The sequence below is a fragment of the Cydia splendana genome, chromosome 5 (genome assembly GCF_910591565.1).
Source record: "Cydia splendana chromosome 5, ilCydSple1.2, whole genome shotgun sequence".
Lineage (NCBI taxonomy): Eukaryota > Metazoa > Arthropoda > Insecta > Lepidoptera > Tortricidae > Cydia > Cydia splendana.
This window is the reverse complement of record NC_085964.1, coordinates 9478687-9490690: the sequence shown is the minus strand read 5'-3', so window position 1 is coordinate 9490690 and position 12004 is coordinate 9478687. Positions and strand designations below refer to the sequence as shown.

Genomic DNA, 12004 nt, shown 5'->3' with positions numbered 1-12004 from the left:
AATTGTGTCCAGATGTTTTTTGTCATAAAAGTTTTTATTTTTCACATATTACTCTCACAAGTTGCGTGACATTTCGACCTTGTAATTTTTTAAGTAAATGTTTTTGTTTATCTATGAGGATCTCACTAGAATAGTATAATCAAGGTATGTTTATATTTGATGAATGAAATAGTAAGGCAAAAAAAAAATATATTTGTGTCTTATATTATATTCCTGCCGAAGACTTTTATTTTACCTTTTCCTTCTACACAAGTTTGGCCAAGTAATAAGAATTTAGGGCTCTCAATTTTATTTTGACTTCTACAACAGTAAAGCTACGAGGCCATGTATGGTATCGTTTTCGTATAAATTCGCAGTACCAAATTTAGTTAAGGTATCACATTGACACCATTCCGAAGTAAAAACATATAAACTTATTAAAATACTTTCTTTTAAACTCCTCTTCACGCTTAAACTGCTGAACCGTTTTAATTTAAATTTGGTACACATATATTTTGAGTCCCGAGACAGGATATAATAAGTTATCTCAAAAATCATCCTTTAAAGGTGTGAAATGAGGTGTAGGGGGGAATTCAGAATTGACTTCTTGAAGTTAATACTGTTTAAGTTTAGGTTTGAAGTCATGTTTTTTCATCATTTTTAACTAAATCAAAGATGTAGACCATCCCAAATTTCATATAAATCGGTTCAGCGGTTATTGATTTCCCGTACAAATTTCCACGCCACTTTTCACACCTTCAAAAGATGATTTTGGTTATAAGATCTATCCTATGTCCTGTTCCGGGACGCAAACTATTTCTATACCAAATTTCAACGAAATCGGTTCAGCGGTTAAGCGTCAAGAAGAGTTTCAAAAAACCGGCCAAGTGCGAGTCGGACTCGCGTATTAAGGGTTCCGTACATTAAGTCCGACTCGCGCTTGACTGCACATTTCTAATAGGTTTTCCTGTCGTCTATAGGTAAAGAACTATTTTGTGTATTCAGACGGACATACATACAGACGCACGAGTGATCCTATAAGGGTTCCGTTTTTTTCCTTTTGAGGTACGGAACCCTAAAAAGATTTATTTTTATTTTGTGGAATGGTGTCAATGTGATATCTTAAATGGATTCAGCACCCCAGATTTATACGAAAACGATACCAAACACGGCCTAGCACCTTCACTGATATAGATATATCAAGATAAAATTGAGAGCCCTAAATAAACTTTCAAGAGCGGATATCTCAAAAACTATTCAACATATCGAAAAAATTGACTAAATAAACTTGTAACAAATTAAATTAACTTTCATTTTGTATAAGTGGCCATGTCGCTGAGATGCATAGTTTCCGAGATATAATCGAAAAACGGGAAAATGGGACCTTCAAAGCCCCCTCTCTCCCCCCCGCTCAAGGGCTACGGCCGGGGACTTTTGATATGTTCACCTCCTAACTTGTCAAACCGAGTTACGGAGTCAAAAATTGTGTTCCGAGCATTTCCCTCTACAACTTTTAGAGCATTCGTTGCCTGACCTAAGTAGCTTATTGAATTTCTTTAAAAACTTTTCTGTAAAAGGTTGACGGGTGTTGGGTGTTTATATGGTTTCGGTCGATTATTATCATTTGCATTGCCCATGATGACTTACTAGAATTACGAGCACACGAGACACTAATAGTAGTTTGACAAACCTTGGTTTTCAAGAGGTATTTTATATTGACATTTGCTGTCACAAATTTGCTGTCATATTTAGTCGCAAACCGCACGCAAAGTGCACACAAATGTGTCGACACCTTGTTACGGAAAAGTGTAGACACGGCGACGACACTTTGTTTCGAAACAATTCTAGACACATTGTGTGGACTCTGTTACGACACATCTGACATTTAGTTACCACTTTGTGATTCTGCGACTGGAATGGTTATATGGGCGTGTATACACTTTTCCGTAACAAGGTGTCGACACATTTGTGTGCACTTTGCGTGCGGTTTGCGACTAAATCTGACAGCAAATTTGTGACAGCAAATGTCAATATAAAATACCTCTTGAAAACCAAGGTTTGTCTAACTACTATTAGTGTCTCGTGTGCTCGTAATTCTAGTAAGTCATCATGGGCAATGCAAATGATAATAATCGACCGAAACCATATAAACACCCAACACCCGTCAACCTTTTACAGAAAAGTTTTTAAAGAAATGCAATAAGCTACTTAGGTCAGGCAACGAATGCTCCAAAAGTTGTAGAGGGAAATGCTCGGAACACAATTTTTGACTCCGTAACTCGGTTTGACAAGTTAGGAGGTGAACATATCAAAAGTCCCCGGCCGTAGCCCTTGAGCGGGGGGAAGAGAGGGGGCTTTGAAGGTCCCATTTTCCGGTTTTTCGATTATATCTCGGAAACTATGCACCTCAGCGACATGGCCACTTATACAAAATGAAAGTTAATTTAATTTGTTACAAGTTTATTCAGTAAATTTTTTCGATATGTTGAATAGTTTTTGAGATATCCGCTCTTAAAAGTTTATTTAGGGCTCTCAATTTTATCTTGATATATCTATATCAGTGAAGGTGCTAGGCCGTGTTTGGTATCGTTTTCATATAAATCTGGGGTGCTGAATCCATTTAAGGTTGACACCATTCCACAAAATAAAAAAAAATATTTTTAGGGTTCCGTACCTCAAAAGGAAAAAACGGAACCCTTATAGGATCACTCGTGCGTCTGTATGTATGTCCGTCTGAATACACAAAATAGTTCTTTACCTATAGATGACAGGAAAACCTATTAGAAATGTGCAGTCAAGCGCGAGTCGGACTTAATGTACGGAACCCTTAATACGCGAGTCCGACTCGCACTTGGCCGGTTTTTTGAAACTCCTCTTGACGCTTAACCGCTGAACCGATTTCGTTGAAATTTGGTATAGAAATAGTTTGCGTCCCGGAAAAGGACATAGGATAGATCTTATAACCAAAATCATCTTTTGAAGGTGTGAAAAGTGGCGTGGAAATTTGTAGGGGAATCAATAACCGCTGAACCGATTTATATGAAATTTGGGATGGTCTACATCTTTGATTTAGTTAAACATGATAAAAAAATATGACTTCAAACCTAAACTTAAACAGTATTAACTTCAAGAAGTCAATTCTGAATTCCCCCCTACACCTCATTTCACACCTTTAAAGGATGATTTTTGAGATAACTTATTATGTCCTGTCTCTGGACTCAAAATATATGTGTACCAAATTTAAATTAAAACTGTTCAGCAGTTTAAGCGTGAAGAGGAGTTTAAAAGAATGTTTTTTAATAAGTTTATATGTTTTTACTTCGGAATGGTGTCAATGTGATACCTTAATAACTAAATTTGGTACTGCGAATTTATACGAAAACGATACCAAACATGGCCTCGTAGCTTTACTGTTGTAGAAGTCAAAATAAAATTGAGAGCCCTAAATTCTTATTACTTGGCCAAACTTGTGTAGAAGGAGAAGGTAAAATAAAAGTCTTCGGCAGGAATATAAGACACAAATATATATATTTTTTTTGCGTTACTATTTCAATCATCAAATATAAACATACCTTGATTATATTATTCTAGTGAGATCCTCATAAATAAACAAAAACATTTACTTAAAAAATTACAAGGTCGAAATGTCACGGAACTCGTGAGAGAGAAAAATAAAAACTTTTATGACAAAAAAATCTGGACACAATTTAAGAATCACCCAATTGCGTCGAGGAATCATCTGTATTTTTGCTTGTTTCATTACCTCCTCGCTTCTTTTTTGTCCTTTGTATTCTGTAGCAATTTGTTAGATCTGAAAATAAAGATAACTTGCGTCGTCACGGATGTCGATTTATAGGTTTTAGGGAGTGCAGAATTCGAAAACGATGACCATTTTATAATCCAAGATGGCGGCTACGTATTTTGTCATAAAAGTCGTCATGAATATCGTTTTGTAGGTTTTAGGAAGTGTTGATTTCGAAAATGATGACCAGTTTGGAATCCAAGATGTCTGCCGTGCACTTTGTCATAAAAGTCGTCATGGATATCGTTTTATAGGTTTTAGGGAGTGCAGAATACGAAAATGATGACCATTTTGGATTCCAAGATGTCTGCCGTGCACTTTGTCATATAAGCCGTCATGGATGTTGATTTATAGGAGTTAGGAAGAGTAGAATTCTAAAATGATGACCATGACCAACGTGCACGGCAGACATCTTAGATTCTAAAACGGTCATAATTTTCGAATTCTCCACTCCCTAATACCTATAAATCGAGATCCATGACGACTTTTATGACAAAGTGTACGGTAGACATCTTGGTTTCCAAAATGGTCATCATTTTCGAAATCTGCGCCCCCTAAAACCTATAAAACGATATCCATGACGACTTTTATGACATAGTGCATTGCTGCCATTTTGAAATCGAAAATGGTTATCATTTTCGAAATCTGCGCCCCCCAAAACCTATAAAACGACACCCATTGACGACTTTTATGACATAGTGCATGGCCGCCATTTTGGATTCCAAAATGGTCATCATTTTCGAAAGCGGGGCCCCCTTAAACCCATAAAACGACATCCATGACGACTTTTATGACATAGTGCATGGCCGCCATCTTGGAATCCAAAATGGTCATCATTTTCGAAATCTGCGCCCCCTAAAACCTATAAAACGACACCCACGACGACTTTTATGACATAATGCATGGCCGCCATTTTGGAATCCAAAATGGTCATCATTTTCTAAATCTGCGCCCCCCAAAACCTATAAAACGACACCCATGACGACTTTTATGACATAGTGCATGGCCGCCATTTTGGATTTCAAAATGGTCATCATTTTCTAAATCGGGGCCCCCTAAAACCTATAAAACTACATCCATGACGACTTTTATGACATAGTGCATGGCCGCCATTTTGGATTCCAAAATGGTTATCATTTTCGAAATCTGCACCCCCTAAAACCTATAAAACGACACCCATGACGACTTTTATGGCATAGTGCATGGCCGCCATTTTGGATTCCAAAATGGTCATCATTTTCAAAATTGGGGCCCCCTAAAACGTATAAAACGACATCCATGACGACTTTTATGACACAGTGCATGGCCGCCATTTTGGATTCCAAAATGGTCATTATTTTCGAAATCGGCACTCCCTAAAACCTATAAATCGACACCCATCTCGACTTTTATGACAAAGTGTTTTGCTACCATCTGCATGCAAGACATTTCTATTATTTTTACGTACAAAAATTGCCCCCTGTCAACATTCAATCGAGATTTAATTGATAATTTATTCGATTAATATTCAGATTATTTCAATTTCAATCTATGTTAGGTCGACTAAACTAATCGCGATTAAAATTTGAGAATTAACTTTTTTATTCCATTAATTAGTCGAATAAACAGTTAATCGATTAATGCCCATCTCTGACCACGGCATTTTTACACTTTGAGAATATCTGAAAACAAATCAACACAAGGAGCCATTTTGCAAAGCCAGTAACATACCAGTAACTTTGTTATTACTTTTGACAGCGCGTGTCATGTGTCAACACAGAGCCGACACAAAGTCGAAACATTGCGACTACTTTGTGACTGCAATATTTCTCAGCCTTAAACCATATTTATACATCATAATTAACAAGTTTCGTAGTATGTAAAGCGTTATTTCTGTTATTTAAGTATAGTATACGCATAACACTGGACCAGAAACTGACCTGGAACAAGCATGTGGACGGAACCATACAAAAGGCTAAATCAGCCTTGGCAATATACTGTCGTTTGGCAGGCAACAGATGGGGTCTAAAACCCAAAATTGCCTTATGGCTGTACACATCCATAGTGAGGCCGATAGTGTCTTACGCCTCTGTAGCATGGTACAGGAAAACGACGCAGAAGGTAACAGTGATGAAGCTTGGCAGCCTTCAAAGAACTGCCTGTGTCATCGTCACTGGGGCCATGTCATCCTCCCCGACGGCAGCCCTAGAAGCCATACTAAATCTACCACCCCTCCACTTGCATCTAGAATTGGAGGCGAGATCTAGTATGCTTAGAATAGCGGGCGCGAGGAGAGGTAATTGGTTATCGCAAACTCTGAGACTGTTTAATGAATCAGTGTACGATATTCCTGTTCTTGGGATGCCAACCGACTACTATGTCACCCAAATTTTGTCCACTCAAACTTTACTCAGTGGAAATCCCCAAACGGGAGGACTGGTCAAACAGTCAAATTAAGTGGAAAGAAGGAAGCCTTAGGTGGTACACTGATGGCTCCAAATCCGGATCTGAAGTAGGTTGCGGAGTATACGGTGAAGCGCCTAGGAAAAGCATCAGCTTAAACCTAGGACGTTTTTGCTCTATATTCCAGGCAGAGGTATACGCCATTCTAGAATGTGCGTCAATCAATCTGCAAAGCAACTACGGCAACCATACTATCTATATCCATTCGGATAGCCAGGCGGCACTCTTAGCTCTAACCTCCGATGTCACCACATCGAGGCTGGTTGAGAACTGCAGGCAACTATTGAACAACCTTGGAGCCAGGAACAAGGTTGTTCTACGTTGGGTCCCGGGGCATGCGGGTATCGTAGGAAACGAGAAGGCCGACGAACTCGCGCGAGCAGGGGCTAAGGGGAAGAACTACAGTCCTGAGCCCTTTTGTGGTATCCCCAAAAGCCTAACGCGGCTCACCCTAAAGACCTACTGTCACTACAAAACCATTCAACTCTGGAGAGAAACAACAGGTTTGAACCATTCCAAAGCGCTTATCAAGGCCTTCAGCAAAAAGGCGTCCTCGAACGCCTTAGCGCTGTCTAGGAACCAACTGCGCAACTTGGTAAGGGTGCTTACCGGGCATTGCGGCCTAAATAAGCACATGCACACCATGGGGAAACGTGACATAGGGCGGTGCAGACTCTGCATGGAGGCGGAGGAGACGCCCTTGCACATCCTCACAGAGTGCCCTTGCCTAATGCGTACTCGTGACCTAATCTTGGGCGGACACATATTACGCCCGGAGGAGGTAAAGTCTCTCGAGACCAAAAGGATCCTGCAGCTATTCGAAGTTGCAGGGTTGGATCGAGAGTTGTAATAGGTGGCGATCACAATAGATCAGGAATGGTCGCAGTGATACATAGGCTTTGGAGCCTTATATAGCCCCTAATAAAGAAGAAGAAGAAGAAGAAGAAGATAGTATACGCATAGAAGTACTAAAAATGCTTCAAATAATATAGTTATGAACACAGGCACTGAGAAGTAAACAATTTCATTTCCGGCTAAACTAAAACAATGTGGTGGCGCGTTGATTATATTACACTTAGTTTATCAAATCACTCGAGCAGTTTAATTTCCCATAATAATATAAGTCCTATTGTAATATAAATGCAAACAATATATAATTACGTCTTGTAATCCGTTTTAGAGATGGCGTATTAATGTCACTTATTTTTATTTAACTATTTTTCCATCTGACAGTTTGCATTTGACAGGAACAAAATGAACGAATGATTTTGGCATAAAGTAGTCGCAAACTCGTAACAATGTGTGCACACGGCGCCCATATAACCATTCCAGTCGCAGAATCACAAAGTGGTAACTAAATGTCAGATGTGTCGTAACAGAGTCCACACAATGTGTCTAGAATTGTTTCGAAACAAAGTGTCGTCGCCGTGTCTACACTTTTCCGTAACAAGGTGTCGACACATTTGTGTGCACTTTGCGTGCGGTTTGCGACTAAGTCTGACAGCAAATTTGTGACAGCAAATGTCAATATAAAATACCTCTTGAAAACCAAGGTTTGTCAAACTACTATTAGTGTCTCGTGTGCTCGTAATTCTAGTAAGTCATCATGGGCAATGCAAATGATAATAATCGACCGAAACCATAATATAAACACCCGACACCCGTCAACCTTTTACAGAAAAGTTTTTAAAGAAATTCAATAAGCTACTTAGGGGGCATTTCACGTCAAGCGGGCAGCGAAAAAAGGGTAACGATCCGGATTTTGTTTATAACTGGGTTAATTGAACATGTATGTGATCTAAAAGAAATGGCATCTTTACTTTTTTTATTTATTGCTTGGTTACGATTATATACGACTTTAAAAAAAATACAAAATCTGAGTAATGGATTTTTCAAATGTCGTGGATGCAAATCATCAAATGCATTTTAAAATAACTTAATGGTGTTTTATATAGAATAATAATGTTATTTCTTGAAAATGAAAAAAAAAGTTAAATTTAATTTTTTTTTCATATAGTAAACTGGAAGTATATATAAAAAATTTTTTTTTTCTAACTTCGCATTTTTTTTTTTTTTTATTTTAGCATAAAAATGTAGTTTATAACCTGGAAATGTTATGTAAAAAAAATTATAGTTGTATCTTGAAATTCGTAAAAGAACTGATCAAAAAACTATGGTGCTGCACGGTAGTCACGGCACGTTTTCCTGAGTTGTTTCGTAGTGCGGTGATATCAAGTGTAACATATGGTTTATAAGTATGCAAAACGGCTATTACTATTACGATATTATTAAAATTAAGTATAATACTTCTATATTTTTTATGTTTTTTCATTGGGCACTTGGAATAAGTAAAACAAGAGAGTAGCATGTAATAAAATCTTTTATTTATTTGGTTATTTTAACTACTTTAGAGTCTGTGGTAAAACTGGTCCGTTTTATAGTTATACCCTCAGGTGTCGGTAGAAAAGCGTGGTATTTTTTCGTTCCAGGAATGGTGATAGCCCTGTCAAATCGTGGTTGCAAGAACAGTCTGTGTTGCTGTATATCTTCCTTGGCACAATAATATACTGCTGTTTCCTTTAACGATGTTCTCGCCCATTCATATAAACGCAAAGGTGTAGTTATTGCTCTGTTTGTTGGCATTTGAAGGCTTGCACGAGTTGCTAGTCTTTTCAGGTTCCCGCCAAGACCATCGCAAGGCCCCTTTCCATGTGAAGTTGCATGAAAATGAATTTCTGCTTCAATGCCAAAGTCATCTTTATAACAATGTATATTAACAAAGTTAAATCTGTTTTTAAAATGTTGTGAGGCTCCATCGGTGCTATACATAATTTTTGTCACTGCAATATTTTTTTCTGAGAGATGTGTGTGAAATATTTTCTGAAATGCGTAAAATGAAGCTGTATCGTGCTTTAGATCATCGGATATCATTACAATGCTTCCGTGTTGTAATTTATTCTGGTCTTTGTAGTAAAATACCGATGTTAGCAGCGTTGACTGATCATTATTCCAATGAAAGGACTGTGCGGAATCTTGTATAACGAAACTGTAATTTTCGGCAAAATCGCATTGGACTAAGATTTCACCTTCAGATATTGTCTCTTTTAGCTGTTTAAAAAAGAGTGCTTGTTGTTCAGCGATATATGCATGTGGTTTTAGGATATCTAAAGCATTACAAAAGCTATCCACAAAGTCATCTGCGGGAAGCACTTGGGTGACTATCGAAAAGCGGTCCGTTCCCATCCATTGTTCATACTGAACGTTTGTGATGTTATTGTCATCAAAAACATTTTTTAAGTGATCCCGAATCGCATCCAATCCAGGACAATCGTTACAACGTTCAGTTGGGGATGATTTAGATGTCATCAAGTGACATTTAGACGTAGGGTTAGGGCACATCATTCTTCGCAGGCACTCTTTATAACAAGCAAGGTGGATGTTGGTTTCTGCAGTAAGTGAATCTATATTTCCTCCATTGAGCATAAGTTTAACATTCTGGTGATATGTACACACACACACAACGTGGGTTCCGGAATCGCCAGCAAGGACACACTGTTTCGGCCTGAGTGTGTAAAACTTAGTTAAGCCTACCTTAATGTCAGGATACTCATTTTTAAACTGTTGATACAACTCATTAATGTTGCACATCAAAAGTTGTTTCTGCAAGTGTGTTCTGCCGTCGTGCGTTTTGACAGATACAAAATCTTTTTTTCCAGGCATAACTCTGCTAATATCTTCACGAAGATAAAATGCTCTGACTAACTCTTCTGTTTCGACCGGTAGCTTACGGCCACTACGGGAATTGGGTGATGCCAAAACGCCAAATTGATCCACAAGTTCCTAAGCCTTTTTAGCTTGTCGTCGCGATGTCCCAAATTCTTCTGCGAGTTTGCTTTCACTCCAAGACTTTGGAGCAATAGTAAGTATTAGCATTTTCTTAGACGCAGATGTAGACGGCTCATTGTATTTCTGTTTCAGCTGACACAGAATTTCCTCATCTGCTATAGCTATGTCTGTTTGAGTAGAAACAGTTTTACGACATTCGTCTTCCGGAACAAATGAATCACTTTCTTGGTGCTGTGAACAATCAGTTGATATCTGGCTACCTTGAGACGACTGCGACTGCACAATATCGGGATTGTTTTCCGGCGATATTTCCTTAGAAAGTCGTATTCTGCAGGACGTGCACACGTAAACAAATGCTGACAATCCCCACTTCTCAGCTAAACTTGTAGAAATTTTTCTCACAATTTTAGTTCTCGGGTGAGATGTTAATTTAAAAGGATTATAACATCGATCACCGTAATAATTCATAGTATTCAAATATTGAATATTATTGCGACTAATAATACGACTAATTGCAGAAAACAGAACACAACGCGGTAGCGGCCTAAGTGACACTAAGAGGTAACGGAAATTCAAATATCGAATGACGCTTGCATAGCGTCACTATCTATCTCTTTCTAGCATATAACGTCGATATGAGGTGATAACTTACTGGTACCAATTATTTAATAAGAGATTTGTTTATTTAATTATGTACAGTCAGCATGTACATGGAGATAAAATATTGCTTCTCATTTTATTTTCGTATCACAAAAGTAAACAAGAAGTGTTTTTCATTAAAATACTTATAACATATTGCAGTGTTTGCCTATGTTTGCCATTTAGACTGCCATATTAAGCAACATTTCCGTACGGAGAGACGCGTAACCTAGCGCAGTACCTTCATACTTTGATCACATGTCTTCTACGAATTTCAAGATACAACTATAATTTTTTTTACATAACATTTCCAGGTTATAAACTACATTTTTATACTAAAATAAAAAAAATGAAAAAATGCGAAGTTAGAAAAAAATTTTTTTTAAATATAAACTTCCAGTTTACTATATGAAAAAAAAAAAATTAACTTTTTTTTTCATTTTCAAGAAATACCATTATTATTCTATATAAAACACCATTAAGTTATTTTAAAATGCATTTGATGATTTGCATCCACGACATTTGAAAAATCCATTACTCAGATTTTGTATTTTTTTTAAAGTCGTATATAATCGTAACCAAGCAATAAATAAAAAAAGTAAAGATGCCATTTTTTTTAGATCACATACATGTTCAATTAACCCAGTTATAAACAAAATCCGGATCGTTACCCTTTTTTCGCTGCCCGCTTGACGTGAAATGCCCCTTAGGTCAGGCAACGAATGCTCCAAAAGTTGTAGAGGGAAATGCTCGGAACACAATTTTTGACTCCGTAACTCGGTTTGACAAGTTAGGAGGTGAACATATCAAAAGTCCCCGGTCGTAGCCCTTGAGCGGGGGGGAGAGAGGGGGCTTTGAAGGTCCCATTTTCCCGTTTTTCGATTATATCTCGGAAACTATGCATCTCAGCGACATGGCCACTTATACAAAATGAAAGTTAATTTAATTTGTTACAAGTTTATTCAATCAATTTTTTCGATATGTTGAATAGTTTTTGAGATATCCGCTCTTCTCTCTTTTTCGAAAGTTTATTTAGGGCTCTCAATTTTATCTTGATATATCTATATCAGTGAAGGTGCTAGGCCGTGTTTGGTATCGTTTTCGTATAAATCTGGGGTGCTGAATCCATTTAAGATATCACATTGACACCATTCCACAAAATAAAAATAAATCTTTTTAGGGTTCCGTACCTCAAAAGGAAAAAATGGAACCCTTATAGGATCACTCGTGCGTCTGTATGTATGTCCGTCTGAATACACAAAATAGTTCTTTACCTATAGATGACAGGAAAACCTA

The 12004-nt window shown here is 37.7% G+C and overlaps 1 protein-coding gene across 1 annotated transcript in view; it reads left to right on the top strand.

The window, feature by feature from the left end:
- Positions 1-12004, top strand: part of LOC134790701 (uncharacterized) — a 55560-nt gene that overhangs the window by 24049 nt on the left and 19507 nt on the right. The gene's annotated exons all lie outside the window — the stretch shown is intronic.